The following is a 20475-nucleotide window of genomic DNA, read 5'->3' on the forward strand; positions in this document are numbered from 1 at the left end:
AAATTAACCTTACACGCTAATTGATTAACCCCTTCACTGCCAGGAATTTCAAGTAAGGTGCACAGCTGCAATAAGTGGCATGCTAATTTCCAAAAAGCATTGGCAAAGCCATGAATTTATGCTATTTCTGATAAAATGGGATCCCAGAGAAGCTTTTATAACCATTTTTGTAGCATTTTTTGGGGGGGTCTAAAGTTGGTTGGAGGGGGTGTTAGAAAAAAAAAACGGCACTGAAATGTGCCTTTACATTGCGGTCTATGGGAACTGTGTGTTCCTAGTAAATAGATATGTATATGCTTAAAAACATATATTTATGTGTTAATATGTGTATATACACATATTAACACATAAATATATATGTATATCAGCATATACATATATATTTGCTGCCCATCACTGTGCAAATCACCCCTTTCGCTGTGCAAGGTTCTGATGCCTTCTCTAACTGCATCAGAACGAGGCTGCCATTGTAGTCTATGGAAACTTTCGCTCCATGTGTGAGTGCAATGTTTCCCAGCAATGTGAACGGGAGCTTGCGTATGCATTAGTGTTAACTTGTAATACCAGCGCACATTAGCGTGCACTGTTATTACAAAGTGGAGCGCTAATATCGCTTTTTAAAAAAAAAAAAAAAGTAAGAGTTAATCCTCCCTATGTGTCTATAGCGTAAGGTAACCGATATGGGTCAGTCTATGAATAAGCACCGCTAGGGGGCGCAAAACATATCAGTCTCTCGCTGTCTTAGATGACTTGCCATGTCTGTCTGATGTTTTTAATGTTTTTCAATAAATGCTTTTGCGATTTCTTTGTGTACACACCAAGTAGTGCCTGCTTCCTCTGGTGCTTACTAAGGGCCAGATTACACGTGGAGTGGAACACGATTCCGGTTATTAAAAAGCACAACATAGGAAGAAAATATTGCAAATTTCATAATCCAAAGCTCTGCACATAGCAGAATATGTTCAGTTTATTCTAAAAGAGATATTTAAATATATAACTGATGGATTTTTGCATGAATATATATGTATACCTATATTATAGTATATATTATAATATATTATTGTATTTATGTATCTCAATGTAATAGCCCTTTGCAAACTTTTTCTTTCTAAAACATATGATTTCATATCCTTGGGTAGAAAAAGAAGAAGGCAGTCCCGCTGGGTATAAATATAAAATTTGGGTTGCATGCGTCCAGCTGTCACCCTAAAAATACTTCCTATGCAGTAGCAAAGGGACAGTTTACCCGACTCAAAAGGAACTGCAGCAGACAGCAGGAGTATATGCACAAAGCTAAATTGCTGGAAATTAGGCTAACAGAGAGAAACTATGCTCGCAATCACATTAAAGAGGCCAAAAATCAAGTGGGAAGTCTATCTAGGGACATCCTTTTACAGGATAAACCAAAAGACAGTGTTAGGTGTTTCAAATGGGTACACTTTGTTACCAGCTTTAGCGCCCAATATTATAAAAACTGTGGTATCATTAGGAAGCATTTCACTTTATTGGCCGCTGATGATAAGCTAACCGGCATGGTTCAGGAAGGAGTACATTGCTCCTATAAGAAATGTCCCACACTTGCATCCATTCTATCTCCTACACAATTGAGACAAACCACGAGAGCTGAAAGTTCCTGGCTCAGACATACTGGCATGTTCAAGTGTGGCCACAGGAAATGCAAACCCTGTGAATATGTACATGTCGCTGATGTTTTTATATCAGCAGTAAGTGGACAAACTTATGCTATAAAATCATGCCTGAACTGCACTTGCACATATGTCATATACCTCATCACCTGTACTAAATGTAACCTTCAATATGTTAGTCTCACCTCAAGAGACATCAATTCACGTATAAGGGAACACATCTCCACCATCAGCAGGGGAAAAGCAACCACTCCCCTTGTCCAACACTTTGCTACCAAACACAACAGTGACCTCAACTTTTTTAGATGGGTAGCAATCAAAGAGGTCAAAGTGCCCAAAAGAGGGGGTGATATTGATATGCTATTAGCTAATCGTGAGTTCTTCTGGATTTTCCAGCTTAGAACCAGAATCCCTCATGGCCTTAACTCCAAATATGACATTATCAATTTCTGGGAATAGTATTTAGCCCTGTATATTATATTGTTCCATATATAGAGAAATACTTTTGCCTTTGTTCCTTCTAGCATCTTGTGCTCCTAGTCCAGTTTATAATTATTCAATCATACAATTTATTTTGTTTATTGTGTCTGTTTCTCTCTTCCTTGCATATTCTGTACTGTAATATATATTTGCATAGTACTTTGTATATGAATATTCTACGTTTTCTATGCATCTCCTCTCTCTCTTTCTCTCTCTTTTTTCCTCTCTTCCGCCATATATAGGGGCCTATCTATCAAGCTCCGAAAGGAGCTTGACGGCCCGTGTTTCTGGCAAGTCTTCAGACTCGCCAGAAACAGCAGTTATGGAGCAGTGGTCACAAAGACCACTGCTCCATAACCCTGTCTGCCTGCTCTGAGCAGGTGGACAGGAATCGCAACAATTCAACTCGATCGAGTATGCTCTCCGCATTCATTGATGTCTTGCAGACCCGATCCGCACTGTTGGATCAGGTCCGCAAGACATTTCTTAAATATGCCTCATAGGGTCTAATGAATTTTTGCTATTTGTCTGCATTTATTTATCAGTACTGTATATAAGAGGTTAAATCTGTCTAGAACTGTATGCTTTGGAGTGCGTCCATCTCAATTTTATTCACAATGTCAAGTGTAGCACCTTAGGCTATGATTACGACTCAGCGCTGAAACATGTAAGCTATTTGGTGCTATGCTCTCCAATTTTGTATTGCACTGTTTTGGACCCATCCTGGTTGTCATTTTAACTTTGTACTAATAAACCCAAGTTTTATATTTATACCCAGTGGGACTGCCTTCTTCTTTTTCTACTGAATCTTACCATTAGACATGTGCGATTCATTTTGGATCGATTCTGAAATTCGGAAAATTCGGTAAATTCGGAGATTCGGATCGATTCGAATTTCCAAATTAAAATAGTGCCGAATCTACAGAATAAATCCAAATTAGTTCGGATTTATTCGGTAAATTTGGATGGCCAGGGATTACACTAGTATTGTACAGTATATTAGGTTATATCACTCTGCTATGGGTTACACCTAATATACAGTACATAATACTAGTCTAATACACAGCATATCTCACCTAACACATACCGAAATTCCGAAATTCCGAATTTCCGAACCAAATCCAGCTGAATTTATTCAAATCCGAATGAATCCGAAACGAATCCGAAACAAATCCATTTGAATTTTCCCAAATTCGAATCGCTCCGAACCGAAATTAAAAAAAATCCGAATCGATCCGAACCGAAACAAATTTTTCGATCATGCACATATCTACTTACCATTATCAGTCCAGCCTTCCTCAGTGACCCTGCAGCCCCTGGCGAAGCAAACCCTCACCCCTCCCACTCCATTATGTCACGTTTTACATCATCTCCCTGGAGGGAGCAGTGGATGCTTGCTTAGCAATCTCTCAGTCCGTAAGGGATACAGACTCTCCGGATATCGAGGAGACCTCTGACGGCAGACTCAGGCAGCGAAAGCCAGGGAGTACACAGTAATTTCAGGCTCAACTCGATGCTGTACTACACACTGTTTGAAGGGGTGAATGAATTTTATTAAGACCCAGACAACAGAATGGTGAGCAGTTTTCTTGTTACACTTCACACTTAAGGGATATGCTTTAACTTTATTCTCATATCTTTGAGTCCTTATAACTTTTTTGTGCAATATTTTTGGAATAATTTGTATTAGATAGTGTTATTATGAATGTAAGCATAGTTTTAAATGTAATTTTGATGTGTTTTGTGACACTTTTTTGACTCGTGTTACAGTTAATCAGAGCTCTAAAGGTTGGGGTAATCATTGCACTTACTTGTTCGCATTACTTTCAACTTGTAGTATGAGCAAAATTTAACTTGCGTGCAAACAATCACAAAAAAAACAATATTGCTTGCATGCAAATAATAGCGCTCTACTCGTAATCTAGTCCTAAGTGTGGAGCTGCTTGATCCGCTTCTTCTACGGCACTCCGGGCTAGAGGGGAGGTAGGCTTTTGTTTTGAACTTTGCACTTCCGGGATTCAGAGCTGGAGGATGCTGTGAGCTGTGGTAATTATTTGTGCTCATTAGGTTGTAAGCAAATCTCTAGATTATGTTTCATAAGAAAATGTTCTAGAGTACATAAATGCTAGTCTAATAGCCCACCAACCATAAAGGGGCATTAAAGTAAAAATGTAATTCTTCATAAATGTTCAATTATGCATAATTTAAAAAAAAAAAAAAAAAAAATTGCAATGCATTTCAATTTTTTATTTTGTCTGTTTTGCTGTTATTTAGCTGAAAGCTGGGAGGGAGTTTTATAAAATGCAGATCCCTGACCTGCCTACATGTTGAACAATGATTGGTAGATATGTGCAGAAACCCATTTATATCTGCGCCTAATTGGCTGCAGCAAAGAAGAATAAATAAACTACACCCTAGCGGCTTTTCAAACTGTATGCTTTTTTGACTGCAAAATTACAGTTTTGAGTGCTTTTAAAGATACTTATTATAAGCTAGATTATGAGTGAAGTGCAATTTAGTGCTCCCGCGTTAATTTTGCTAGAAACAGACTTTTGGCACATGTTGGGTTGTGCTTGTATTACAAGTTGAAAGCAAAAAGTTAGCGTGCAAGCGTAAAGCCAACGTGCACAAAAAAATATTGCGACCACGTTAACATTTTCTCCCACGGACTTCAATTGAGCAAGAAAACGTAAAAAAAAACTAACACCCATACTTGCAAGCAATCCCGACCACGTATATACAAGATCGCTAAACCAGACATCAAATATTAATTTCACATTCCAATGTCCTTTACATAGAAAAATATATTCTATTTATTCTTAAATAAATATTTCTATATGTATCTGTATATGCCTATAAATATATATATATATATATATATATATATTCCTATAGATATATAGTTATAGATATGTATTTTACATGAACAGTATCAGATATATAGAAATATATATTTTATAATAACAAGAACATTATTTTCTATGTGTAGAATTTAGGAATGTAAAATATGCAATTTTTATGCAGTCGGGTTGGCACACATGATAACTAATTAATCGTAAAGGAATACTGAACCCCAAATTTTTCTTTCATGATTCAGATAGAGCATGCAATTTTAAGAAACTTTCTAATATACTCCTATTATCAATTGTTCTTTGTTCTCTTGGTATCTTTATTTGAAAAAGCAGGAATGTAAGCTTACGTGCCAGTCCATCTTTGGTTCAGAACCTGGGTAGCACTTGCTAATTTGCGGCAAACTGTAAATATGTACAGTAAAATACATAACTACATGTACACACACACATATATATATATATATATATATATATATATATATATATATACATACACACACAGTCATGCCCAAAAATATTGGCAACCCTGTATTTCTGTCAGATAATGCACCACTTCATCAGAAAACTGTTGCAATGACAAATGTTTAGGCATGCTCATATTTATTACTTTTGTTTGTATTGGTATGACACAAAAAAGTGGAGAAAAAGAAAAAGCCAAATCTGACACATTCCACGCAAAACTCCAAAAATGGACTGGACAAAAATATTGGCACCCTCAATTTAATATTTGGTAGCAAACCTCTTGGAAAACACAATTGAAATCATTCGCTTCCTGTAACCATCAATGCATTTCTTACACCTCTCTACTGGAATTTTGGACCACTCTTCTTTGGCCAACTGCTCCGGGTCTCTCAGATTGGAATGGTTCCTTTTTCCAACTGCTGTTTTGAGGTGCTCTATGGGATTAAGATCTGGACTCATTGCTGGCCAGTTCAGTTTTCTCCAACGCTTTGTCTTAAACCATTTCTAGGTACTTTGGTTCATTGTCCTGCTGTAAGACCCATGACCTCTGATGGAGACTCAGCTTTCTGACTCTGAGCCCTACATTGGACCACAGAATTATTTGATAGTCTTCAGATTGTATAATGCCATGCACACAGTCAAGACATCCAGTGCCTGAAGCAGCAAAGCAACCCCAAAACATCAGCAAATCTCCAACATGCTTGACTGTAGGGACTCTATTCTTTTCTTTAAAAGACTCATTTCTTTTTCTTAAAACAGTAGAATGATGGGTTTTACCAAAAAGCTGTAATTTTGTTTCGTCTGTCTACAGCACATTCTCCCAAAAGGATTTTGGCTTCCTCAGGTAAGTTTTTGCAAACTTCAATCTGGCTTGTTTATGTTTCTGTGTCAGCAGTGGGGTTCTCCTGGGCCTCCTACCATAGCATCCCTTTTTATTCAGATGGTGAAATATAGTGTGAGCTGACACATTTGTACCCTGTGCCTGAAGGTCAGCTTGAATTTGTCTGGAAGTTGATCAAGGTTCTTTATCCACCATTCAAACAATCCTTTGTTGCAATCTTTGATCAATTTTTCTCTTTCGTCCACCTCCAGGTAGATTAGCTACAGTGCTAAGGGCTGTAGGCTTCTTGACAATCTTGAGCACAGTGGACACAGGAACATTAAGATCTCTGGAGATGGACTTGCAACCTTGAGATTGTCCATGCTTTTCCACACTTTTTGTTCTCAAATTCTCAGACAAATATTTGCTGCTCTTTCTCGTCTTCATGCTCAGTGTGGCACACAGAGACACACAACAAAAAGGTTGAGTCAATTTTTCAACATTTTAACTGGTTGCCAGTGTGATTTCTATATTGTCAGCACCTGTTAATTGATACAGGTGAATTTAATTACAAATTACAGGAGCATCAGAAACTTGGAATGCAATTATTTCTTACAATTTTGAGAAGGTGCCAATAATTTTGTCCCATCCATTTTTGGAGTATTGCATGGAATGTGTCATATTTGTCTTTTTTTTCTCCACTTTTTTTTGTGTTATACCAATACAAACAAAATAAATAAACATTAGAATGCCTAAACATTTGTAATTGCAACAATTTTCTGGGCAAAGTGGTGCATTATCTGACAGAAATACAGGGGTGCCAATATTTTTGGCCATGACTGTATATCCACATATACATATTTAGACATGTGTATTTATCTCTATGTTAAAGCCTATTGCAGGCCTTTTATTTTTCTACCACCTGAGACCTCATATCATATCTTTGAGCCCTATAACTTTTTAAATGCAATAATTTTTTTGATAATTTATCAGAAAGTTTAATTATAAGTGTAACTGTACTTTTACATGCTTTTTGATGTTTTTTGTGCAACTTTTTTTGTTTTGCATAACAGATAACTGTGTTAAATTTGATTGCGTTCAAACAAACGTGTTTACTTTACACCGATAATATGCGCACTACTTTCGACATGCGCAAAGAACTGAAATATAACCCTTATCGCTCACGTCTATACATATGCTCTGTTTACATTAAGAGCTATTATTGAAACAGTGATAAGTTTTGCTAGCAGCTGTCACGAATACCAGACGGCTAAGGCTACCCCCCACCCCCCTACAACCTCACCCCTGTTGTTTCTCAGTGGTTTGGGGCTCCTCAGAGCAACCACCATCTCTGGAAGCTGTTTGTTTGCTTTGTTTTGGCTTGTTTTTGTGTTCAGAGAAGAGTTGGTTTATGACCAGGAAAACTCTCCTAGGCTGGATGGGCTCCTGGAACTCCCGGTCGGCCGCCTCACAGCGGACACCCGCCTAACCCCTCTCAGGCTGGCCAGGCTCCTGGAACTCCCGGTCGGCCACAGGACAGCAGAACACCCGCTAACTTTAACCCAGGTCGCTCCAGCTACCATGTGCCCCAGAGCTCTGCTCTTTTGGGGATTAGTAGCCTCTGGGGAGTACAAGGGGTGGGGGAATTGCCGGAGGGGTGCTCCTTTGGGAACTGGGGGTTTTGGACACCCCTAACCCCATAATTTCAACAGACTGTAACTCCGGTCCCCAGTAACAAATCATTTTTGGACTGTGAAATCTGTGGACCGAGAGCTTTAAAATGACACCCTGGAAGTGCCGCCGCTCCACCGGGATCACCCCGAAACCACCACCCATAGGTATTGAGATTATGTGGGACTGTGGCTCCTATGGAGGCGCCGGTCAGTCTGGAGGGGCGGGAATGGAGGGAAAATAGTGGGATTGTCCAGCGTCTTATCAAGATGAGCTGTCTGTATAAAAGGAGTGTGTGTTTTCAATAAAATCAGTTCCTGTTTAACCTGAATGCTAGTCTGTCTAGTTATTTGGGTTGGCTCCAGCTAAAATCACTTTCCTGAGCTACATAGCAGCCTGTTCCAGGCAGAGGAAGGACACGCTGGAAGAGCTACCTAGTCTGGGTAGCTGGAATCTGCCACAGGGTGGGACCCTGAGTACTGGTGCTTTCAGGCATCAGGGGTGGCTAAAGGTTGTGGTCACTTGCCAGCTACATAGCTGCAGTCGGCAGGGAGGAAGCAGGACCCCTTTTGGCGGAGCTACCCAATCGGGGTAGCCGAGGGTATCCGTCACAGCAGCATTTTGTCTAATATGTGTGTAGAGCAAAAAGTACTTTAATTCAAAATTCAAATGCACTCATATTTGTTTGAATTTTTCGTTACATGTCCCTATAACCCCTTTATGATGGCCGCTTTATTCTGTACATAAGACGCTTCCCTGGATAAAGGAGCACAGGTCTTGTCAAAAGTGTTGAGGCATTCAGAAAAAGTGTGGTCTTGCTGCTCTCGGTGACACCCACCCTCCAACTTCCTTGGTAGAAACTTGTGGCAGCAAATATACAGGATACAGCATCCATAGAGAAAGTCTAGACCTTTTATAGAAGGATACATTTTGTGTTGCAATGATAACAGTTTAGATAATTTACCACAATTATACATTAGTCCTTATTTTTATTTTTTTTTATATCAGTTTGCTGCTGTCTTAAATAAATTATCTTCATATAGAGATTATCAACAACATATATTATATCAAGCATTAACACCATGGCGTCAATTTTTCAAGGGCCGAATGGCATATGCTGTCGGCATTCAATGATGTCTGTCGGACATGATACGCTACAGTGTATCATGTCGGACAGACATTGATAATTCGGCCCCCATATCGCTGGTCAAAAATATTACAAATGTATATCTGATGTATTTTAAATGTTACTAATTATTTGCTTTCTTAGAATTTTGACAAACAAATGTAAAATGTATGTAACTGGCAAAAATCCACAACTGGATTTTCCTGTAGAAGTATTATATTGGTCTAATAATCAGGAAAGGAATGTTTGAAAACTAGCACAATCATATTGCTTCTGAACACCTGTTGCCTGAATTCAAGATCCAAAAACTAAGAGACTGAATGTCATTGCATATAAAGCACAAAATTAGGTTCTAAAATATGCATCATAGCAAATTAAAAATGATTCATAATGGCTTGTTAGTTTTGTGCCATCAGTGATATGAGATGTAAAACAGTAAAATTGTAGGTTTTAATATACTTTATTATATAATTTTGTTATATTTTATATTATTCAGAGTGGAAAGTAGGTGAGTTTGGATGTAATGTACATATTCTCTCTCATTTACACAGATGATTTAACTTTTCATATTTTCTAGATTTATTAAAGCCACAGTATCATATGTTTTATCAGTGTTGACATTTCTCACATCTGGACATTCGGAGATGGGAATGTCTTTTTTTCTGTTTTGTATCTCCATGTATGCATTCAGTCTATTCTTGTTAACACAAACTGCATCTCAGCAAGTTTAAAAAAAACAAAAAAACTTTACGGTATGCCATCTGTTGTTGTTGGAAGGTAGAATGAAAATGAAGGTTGGCTTATTTGCCACAAATAGCCTGGAATGTAGGAAAGAAATGAAAGACAGAATTTAGTTTGACCTTGCCAAGATAGTCTGCCTCATTTCTGGTAGAGTTTTCCGAAATTAGCTAACCACATTGTACAAGGTCAGGAGTAACTTCTGTTCAAGATGACGCAAACCAACCATATATTTATTTTGAAGGAAAATACAAATTATTTATGGATACTTTAATTTCTTCTGTTCTCTGGTCCTATGTCACTTGATGAGAAAAAGAATTGCATGATCGCTACTAATTCTTTCACTATATAAGCAAAAGCTCTTTTCCAGATTTACAATTTAAATTATTTAGTGTAGTCTCAAGCATTCAATGTACAGTCTATGCTTGTCAATCTTAGTAATACTTCAATGGTGTTCAACACCTCAGGAGTGTTGTGTTGAATGTGCTGATCAATGTGCCATTATTTAGCAAATTTGGATATGTGTCATTTGGGAGATCTATACAGTTGGGAAATTCAGCTCAGTGTACAGTGCAGGAAACAAAAAGGATTATTTTAACCATTTTACATGTCCCATACAAGACAAGAATGTCACATAGATGTTAGTTTTTCACTAGAAAAATAAGTTTTTGATTTATAAGAATAGTAGATCAATCACTAAATGTAATACTGTAATAGTACAGTTCCAATTCCACTTTCAATAGAGCAAACCAGCAAAGAGCTGAAAAGCATTACACTTAAAGGGACAGAAAACTCATGATTCAGAAAAAGCATTACATTTTAAATAATGTTACATTTTAATTATATTATAACTGCTTCATTCTCTTTGTATACTTTGTTGAAGGAGCACCAATGTACTACTAGAAGATAGTTAAGCACATAGGATAAGCCAATGAAAAGAGGCATATATATATGCAGCCACCAATAAGCAACTAGCTCCCAGTAATGCATTGTTGTTCCTGAGCCTAGGGGGTCAATTTACTAAAGTGTGAGTGGACATGATACAATGTAGCGTATCATGTCCGCTGCACATCGATAAATACCAACACCATATGCTGTCCGCATTTATCATTGCACCAGCAGTTCTTGTGCACTGCTGGTGCAATACCACCCCCTGCAGATTCGCGGCCAATTGGCCGCTAGCAGGGGGTGTCAATCAACCCGATCGTATTTGATTAGGTTGATTTCTGTCCGCCGCCTCAGAGCAGGCGGACAGGTTATGGAGCAGCGGTCTTCATGGAGCTTGAAAAATTGACCCCTAGAGGTATGCTTTTTGACATTGGATACCAAGAGAAAAAAAAAATATTATTATTATCAGGTATTTGTAGAGTGCCAACAGATTCCGCAGCACTATAAACATAGTTGGTATACAGGATAACATTTATAGGGATCAAGTGGGTAAGGGCCCTGCTGAGAGTTGCACTTTTGTAGTCGGCTCTTATGAAGGTGATCTGCATACAGCTGTGCTCATAGGCTTACATTCTAAGGGGTTCAAGGGGAAAGCAATAGAGTTAGGAAAGGTTAGTGTTGGTTGTATGCATCCCTGAATAGTAGAGTATTTAGGGAGCGCTTGAAGCTGTTAAAACTAGGGGAGAGTCTTGTGAAGCGAGGCAGGGAGTTCCACAAGATGGGGGCCAGTCTTGAGAAGTCCTGTAAACTGAAATTTGAGGGAGTAACAAGAGAGGAGAGTAGAAGATCATGAGCACAGCGAAGGGGATGGGAGGAAGAGTATCTGGAGACAAGGTCTGAAATGTAGGGGGAGCAGTGCAGTTGAGGGCTTTTTATGTCAGATTGAGGATTTTGTGTTTTATCCTGGAGGCAAGAGGAATCCAGTGAAGGGATTGGCAGAGAGGTGTAGCAGATGAAGAGTGACGTGTAAGGAATATGAGCCTGGCAGAGGCATTCATTATGGATTGTAAATGAGTTAGGTGGCAGCTAGGTAGACCAGAGAGGATGGAGTTGCAGTAGTCTAGATGGGAATGAATGAGGGAGTGGATTAAAATCTTAGTTGTGTCTTGTGTAAAGAAATGTCTAATTTCAGAGATGTTTTTAAGGTGGAAGCGGCAGGCTTAAGCCAAGAACTGAATGTGAGGAGTGAAGAAAAGGTCAGAGTCAAGTGTGACCCCAAGATATCGGGCATGCGGGGTAGGGGTAATGAAAATTAGAGGGGGGGGGGATTTGGAAGAAGGGGAAAAATAAGGAGTTCAGTTTTGGAGTGATTTAGCTTAAGGTAGTGAGAGGACATCTAAGTTGAGATATGAGAAAGAAAGTTAGTGACACAGGTTAGTAAGGAAGGAGGTAGGTCTTGTGCAGAGAGGTAGGTTTGGGTGTCATCGGTATACAAATGATATTGAAACCTGTGGGACTTTATTAAGGAACCTAATGATGACATATAGATTGAAAAGAGATGGGGACCGAGGAAAAAGCCTTGAGGTACCCCAACAGAAAGTGGTAAAAGGGCAGAGGTTGCCCAGGAGAAGGCTACACTAAAGGTACGGTTAGATAGATAGAAAGATAACCATGAGAAAACTGTGTCACAGATGCTGAAGGATTGGTGGGTTTGGAGCAAAAGAGGGTGGTCAACAGTGTCAAAGGCTGCAGACAGATCAAGGAGGATAAGCAGAGAGAAGTGGCCTTTGGATTTTGCTGTAAGTAGGTTGTTGGTAACCTGACAATTGCTGTCTCTGTGGAGTAATGGGGACAAAATCCAGATTGCAGTGGGTCAAGAAGAGAGTTTAGTGTAAGGAAATGGGATAGACGTGCATACACTAGCTTTTCGAGGCGCTTTGAGGCAAGAGGGAGTAGGGAAATAGGATAGTTGGATGGGGAGGTTGGATTGAGGGAAGGTTTTTTGATGATAGGTGTGACCAGTGCATGTTTTAGAGATGAGGGAAATATACCAGTGCTGAGGGAGAGGTTGAAAATGTGTGTGAGTATGGGGGTGAGGGTAGAAGAGAGGGAGGAGAGTAGCTGTAAGGGGATGAAGTCATGGGGACAGGTAGTGATGTGGGAGGACAGTATAAGGGCAGAAACTTCTTCCTCTGTAACAGGGGCAAAAGAGCTAAACTTATGGGTATTTGGGTTTTGGATGATTGTGAGCTTTTGAGGGGGTGGGAGATTGGTAATATGCTGAGAGCTGATTTCATTTCTGATGGAGTCAATTTTGTTATTGAAGTGGCTGGCAAAATCTTGAGCTTAGAGAGAAGTTGTATTAGGAGGTGGGGATAGGCAGAGAAGAGTATTGAACATTGGAAACTGATGTTTTGGGTTAGAGGAAAGAGTAGAGATGAGATTAGAGAAGTTTTGTTGCTTATAAAGATTAAGGGCAGAATAGAATGAGTTCAAGATGAACTTGTAGTGAAGAAAGTCAGCTGAACTCTGAGATTTCCTCCAGTGTCACTCAGCAGTACAGGAACATCTGCGTAGTTACCGTGTCAGAGGAGTTTGCCAGAGCTGAGAATGAGAGCGTGGTTTCTGAGCTATGGTAGGAGGAGCCAGAGTGTCAATGACGTATGTAAGGGTGGAGTTATAGTGGTAGATAGATTGGTCAGGGCAGGAAAAGGAGGTGATGGGAGAGAGGAGAGGTCCGAGAGAGCTAGCGAGCTGTTGCTGATCTAATGATTTAGTGCTTCTGTGAAGTTTGGTATGAGGGGTAGAGGAAGGGGGGGTTGTAGGGAGGGAAGTGATGTTGCAAATTAGGAGATGATGGTCAGAAAGAGGAGAAGGGCAGTTTGTGATATTTGAGATAGTGCATTGATAGCTGAAAATCAGATCAAGGGACTAACGATCTTTGTGAGTGGGAGAGTCAGTCCATTGTGACAGGCCGAAAGAGGAAGTGAGTTGCAGAAGTTGTTTTGCAGAGGAGGCCGTAGGATTGTCAAGAGGGATGTTGAAGTCACCAGGAATGAGGGCAGGGGTGTCTTAGGAAAGGAAATAAAGAAGCCAGGCAGCAAAGTGATCTAAAAATTGAGTTGGGGAGCCAGAGGGGCGTTATATGACTGCAACACGTATAGAGAGGGGAGAAAATAAGCGAATCATGTGTGCTTCAAATGAAGAAAATATGAGGGAAGAGAAGGGCTGTATTTGTTGAAAGGTGCAATGAGAGGAAAGTAAAATACCAACACCACCTCCTTGTCTATTGCCAGACCTAGCAGTGTGGCTAAAATGGAGACCCTCATGTGACAGTGCAACAGTGGATGCTGAGTCTGAAGCAGAGAGCCAGGTTTCTGTAAGAGCCAGAAGGTTAAGAGAGTGGGAGGTAAAAAGATCATGGATAGAAGTGAGCTTGTTGCTCTTGTTCCAGAGTGCACAAGTGAAGGGGGTGGTGGTTTTAGAAGCAAGAGGAATGAGATTAGATAATTAGGAATTAGATAATAAAAGTAATTTGGAAAGTTATTTAACCCCTTAAGGATCAGTGACGTACCATGTATGTCGCTGGTCTTTCTATGGGGTTTGCATTACTAATAGCACAGTCTCACTGCAGTATGCAGAGAAACAATACAAGGTTTTCTCTGACGGGGTTAGTCCCCACACAGATATTTATACACAAGAGACAGGGCATTCCTGATCTCCATAGCTAGGCTTTTACATTTCATGATTGACTGGGCTAACAAAAAGAAGGGTTTTTCAAATATAGTTACAACATAAGTTTATATCTGTTTACAAAGTTTAAGTCAGCAAATTCTATCCAGTAGGTGTTACTATGTCTGACCATAAATCAAAAGGGCAAGGTCAGCACTAGAGACAAAGGATTAACTTATGTATGCTTTTCGGAGACATTCCTATTAGTTCAGTCATTTCATGCATACATACATTAATTTGTGCATGTATACCAGCACACATATATACAGATATGTTTATATACTCCAACAGAAATATTTGGCGTATCAGGGTTCTATTAAGTGACTTAGGTTTTTACAGATGCAGGCTGAAATGCACAAGTTTGGACAATGATAGAGGAAGAATATTAGATTTGAAAAGAAAAGAAAAACAGACTTATACAATTTTAACTTTTAGCTTATACTCTTTTCAGACAAACTGGCCACCCTGACTAGATGCCTGCCTAAGAACCCATTCAAAACTGACTAGATGCCTGCCTAAGAACCCATTCACACCTGACTAGATGCCTGCCTAAGAACCCATTCAGACCTGACAAGATGCCTGCCTAAGAACCCATTCAGACCTGACAAGATGCCTGCCTAAGAACCCATTCACACCTGACTAGATGCCTGCCTAAGAACCCATTCAGACCTGACAAGATGCCTGCATAAGAACCCATTCACACCTGACTAGATACCTGCCTAAGAACCCATTCAGACCTGACAAGATGCCTGCCTAAGAACCCATTCACACCTGACTAGATGTCTACTTAAGAACCCATTCAGACCTGACTAGATGCCTGCCTAAGGACCCATTCACACCTGACTAGATGCCTGCCTAAGAACCCATTCAGACCTGACAAGATGCCTGCCTAAGAACCCATTCACACCTGGCAAGATGCCTGCCTAAGAACCCATTCACACCTGACTAGATGCCTGCCTAAGGACCCATTCACACCTGACTAGATGCCTGCCTAAGAACCCATTCAGACCTGACAAGATGCCTGCCTAAGAACCCATTCACACCTGACTAGATGCCTGCCTAAGAACCCATTCAGACCTGGCAAGATGCCTACCTAAGAACCCATTCACACCTGACTAGATGCCTGCCTAAGGACCCATTCACACCTGACTAGATGCCTGCCTAAGAACCCATTCAGACCTGACAAGATGCCTGCCTAAGAACCCATTCACACCTGACTAGATGCCTACTTATGAACCCATTCAGACCTGACTAGACCCTGCAAAAAAGAAAAGGGACAGATATTGTCTTTTTTTTACAACAGAAGTAAATTGGAAACTTTTTAAAAATTGTATGCTTTGTCTGAATCACAAAATATTTTTTGGGGGGTTCATATAACTTTCAGTTTTGATTTTACTGTCCATTTAAAGCTTTCAAAGTTTTCAGTTGACGGACACAATATAATTACATACTAAAATTATATAGGGACAAAAATAATTATTAAATGTACTGACGTATTGAATTGCCCTAATAGATTATGAATAATAATGTTTTAAAATATTAAAGGGATGGTAAACACTAAGGGCTACATTAGAAATAGAGCGCACAATAAATAAACAGTCATTACAATTAGTGGATACTGTTTAAAAACCTTTAATTCGTAATATGTTTTTGTCACTTTTTTATTTTATCTTTGAATTTTGTATATATATATTTTTTCACACACCCACTGCATTTTTTCTTTGGTGAGGCACTCACTATTTTTCAAGGGAAATTTTTCAGCTCCCATTTTTGGATTAAGATTACCTATCAGTACTGGACTACCAATAGACTTATCATTTCAGCATATTGTTTAAAGGAGAATATCACCCCTGCGCATGTCCTTGCAGTGGGTTTAATAACATTGTATATATGGAATAGGTTTAAGTAATCTATTTGTAATCTATATTTGATTTTAAACTATGTTTTAAATAAATACATACATCTAACAAATACACACATCTAATATTATTTCCTGTCTTTGCCTTTAAGATAGGCGCTCCTTGTATCTAAATCACAATAGGCTCCACACACAGCTGTGCTTAGTCGAAGTAGTGTACGTCAGAGAGAGATGGGCGGAGCCATTACAATCAGCATGTTCTATGGCTGGTAAGAAGATTAAGCAAGCCGCAAGCCGAAGTTGAAGTCGACAGGACGGGCAGAGTCACCGGACACATTCCTCGAAGAGCGAGATGGAAAGGTGAGATTGGGAGCTCGATATCCGCTAAAGCAGGGGTGTCAAACTCATTTTAGTCGCGGGCCATTTTCCATACAAGTACAACTCACGTGGGCCGCACACTACCTACATATCTTGTCATTGCTAAACAGTGCAGTGGCATTTGCTATAACTGTATACATTTCAAAAGATTGTGTTCTGTAACTCCTAATTAACCTACTCTGGCTTGAGGAAATGTGCTCTAATGCTTTTAAGAAGGTGAGACACATGCTCCATGTGCGACCCACTGTTTATAATAGTGATAGACATACCTGTTGTACATAATATAAAATAAATACATAGAAATATATATAAAGTATGTGATTTTAGTTAAAGAGAAAATGATGGAAAGGAATGGACAGAAATGATGTGGGAAATCAGTGCTACCATAGTAATGAACTGCATGTGTTGAAGAAATCATTATTCACTTATCTGTCTTTTTCTTTTTAATAACGTATATTTTAATGTATGTGCATCCCTAACAGTAAGCGCACTCGCTCTTTAAGTAACAAGCATATTATAATTAATATTTTTCATGGAGGTGGCGTGGGCCGCACAAAATTAGGTTGAGGGCCGCATGAGGCCCGCGGGCCGCAAGTTTGACACCCCTGCGCTAAAGGTACTGATACTTGCTTTTCTTTATAAAAATACCCATCACAGTACAGCACACACCAGTTATATCCCAGAGGGAGACACATATAAATGGTTTTATGATTCACATCACCAAACTCTTAACACAGCATCTAACTATTTATCTAGCCAGCGATGTGTGTGGGAGGACAGCCAGTATAAGACGGCCTTATTAAATGTTACAGCTGATGCTATAGCTCGTACCAGAATCACTTTAATGCAGCTCAAATATATAGACTTTGCAAATTAACCCATTTATTCTAGAGCACTAGTATTGAATAGACTTTTTTGTGAGTGTGGAATAAATTACAATTAGTGCTCAAATATTTTTTTTTAAAATGTGTCCCAACTGCCCCCCACCCCCAAAAAAATGTAGTGCCTTTGGGGGGGGGGGAATGTAGCATATTTAAAAAAAAAAAAATTGGCACTAGGCAGTTTTTGGGGGCTAAAGTTGGCGGCTGAGGAGTGTTTGAAAAAAAACAGCACTGAAAAGTGCCTTTACATTGCGATCTATCGTGACTGTGTGCTCCCAGTAAATATATATGTATATGCTTATATACATATATATATATATATATATATATATATATATATATATATATATATATATATATATATATATATATATATGTGTGTTAATATGTGTATATACAAATATAAACACATAAATATATATGCCAGTGAACAAGGGCAGACATTAGGCCCAAATCATGTTTGGCTGTTGCTGTTTGTACTTGGTTAGAGGATTGTAACCGAATTTTCATGTTTTTACATGCAAAAGATTTTTAACATTTTTTCATAAGAAAGTTGTAATAATTTTTTAAACTCTTTTTTTCTCTTTTCCTTGGTCCAGAGATGCGGATATGTAGAGTGTATATATATGTATGTATATATTCATATACATATATATTTACAATCTGCTGCCCATGGAAACATACTCTCGTGAGCGCAATGCTTACGTACAATGCAAATGTGAGCTTGTGTTTGCATTGCACCTCACTTGTAATACCAGTGCACATATGCATGCGCTGGTATTACTAAGTTAAGCGCAAATATCACTTTCACAATATTTCTGGCCCTAAAATAAATGCTAGATAGAATGATGCATTCAAAGAAAAGATTAGTCTGAGAATAACGTGTAGATGTCTGTTTTTAAAGTTTCATTAGCTGTTTAAATATTGACAAAATGTGTAACATTTTAGTGTCTATAAAATAAAATGAGCTGCCATGTTGTAACTTAGGTTACCTTCTTTGCTGTGGCCCGTTAGGGACAGTTATAAATAGGTCACTAGAGTGTGCAGCCAATATAACAGTGTTCTGCACTTCTATTTCTAACAGGAACTGAAATTGGAAATTTCAGAATTGGAAAGGGGACAAGATAAATAATTAAATTATATGATTTAGCAATTTATATAACCACCTCAAAATGTTTAATGTCCCTTTAAGTTATTAAGTGGAGTGTGTGCTAAAAAAAAGTTTTAATTGTAGGAAATATATTTATAACATTATATTATATACATTTTCAAAGGATGTACCTGATTTTGCACAAAATAAATAAATAAATAAATAAATAAAACTAAAAAAGATAGAAATAGCTTAGAAACGTGTATTAACTTTTCATATCTTACCCTTAGTGCCATATTTGTGGAATATGTATTGCTTTAGATCTAAGGAGGAGAGGTATTTATTTAAAGCTTGTCTTTTAACCCCTTAGTGACCACAGCACTTTTCCATTTTCTGTCCATTTGGGAGCAAAGATATTTTTACATTTTTGTTGTGTTTGTGTTTAGCTGTAGTTTTCCTCTTACTCATTTACTGTACCCACACATATTATATACTATTTTTCTCGCCATTAAATGGAATTTCTAAAGATGGAGACAAAAAGAAAGGGAGCGCCTCATGGTGTGATTTCGCAAATACAAGATAAAAACCCCAATGGGACAAGGAGCATTGAAATGTTACTCACAAACAAGATGGCACTACAGACTAGTGCATGCAAGCCGGCTGGCCTTTATACAGCAGCTAGTACGCTGATGAGAGTCCGCGGAGAAGCCAGGAAGGGCTATACCAGGTAGCCGTGCAATGAAGGATGTCTCGGTGTAAAGCGTCTTCTGATTCGATCTGCGTGTGGAGGTCTGATAGCATACCTAGCAGGTAACATCCGCCGTCAGCTGTTTAAAGGTATTAGAGCAAACTCGGCATATAAGGAAAGTTGGTATTGAGTCCAGTTAAAAGCGCCAGAGTTGTATAATCTGATAACACAGACAGGGTCAGATGTGTTGTGTTAAAAAAGGATTTATTTCAGCACTACAACGCGTTTTTCAGCCTTAAAGCTCTTGTCTGTTTCATCAGGTAATGTATACGGTTAAAACTGCGTAAGAGCTTTTTAAAACCACAAGTAAAACAGGATTGGTCGGAAATTCCGCCACAAAACTAACAACACATCTGCTTGCATAATAAAAATCACAGGTAACGGCATAGTAATTACGATTCAAAACAAGTCATTTTAGAACATAATCTGAAACATATAATGATTTAAAATTAGGAGAACTAAATACATACACCGTAAAAGAAAAAAAGGGGAGAAAAAAACTCCTATGTACAGAAAAAAGACCTGTCAGATCGTTTGTAGACATAAAAAAATGAAACTACGTGCAAAATTAACAAAGTCTGCCTAAAATAAGAGTTACAAAAAAACTGAAGGAACGTCTGCAGACATTTAAAATATTCAATACATATATATAATAATAAAATGATCTACCCAAGATGTAAAATTAAAATGAACGAAAACTCAATACATATTTATAAAGAAAAATATTAGGGTGTCTGAGACCTTGATATATGCAAATAAAAACTATATATACGGTGTGTCTGAAACATTAGTATAAATGAATGAAACATATTATACACTGGTTTGAAAATCAAATAGACAAATGGACCACTGGTAAATCTATCGTGAAAAAAAGAGAAAAAATATGGAATATAAAGTTATATGAAAATGTATAAAAATATTGTATCATAAGGATACATAGAGCTTGTGTGTCAAAATAAAAAATGAAAGTATGTTTCCAAAAAAGGAGTGTTGGAATAGGAATGCTACATAATTTGGGCATAAAAATACATAAAAACAGAAATGTTTGCTGCAGCTAATAACCCTGATGGGTGATAAAATGTGATAATGTTGAGTTAAGAAATAT

The sequence above is a fragment of the Bombina bombina genome, chromosome 2 (genome assembly GCF_027579735.1).
Source record: "Bombina bombina isolate aBomBom1 chromosome 2, aBomBom1.pri, whole genome shotgun sequence".
NCBI lineage: Eukaryota > Metazoa > Chordata > Amphibia > Anura > Bombinatoridae > Bombina > Bombina bombina.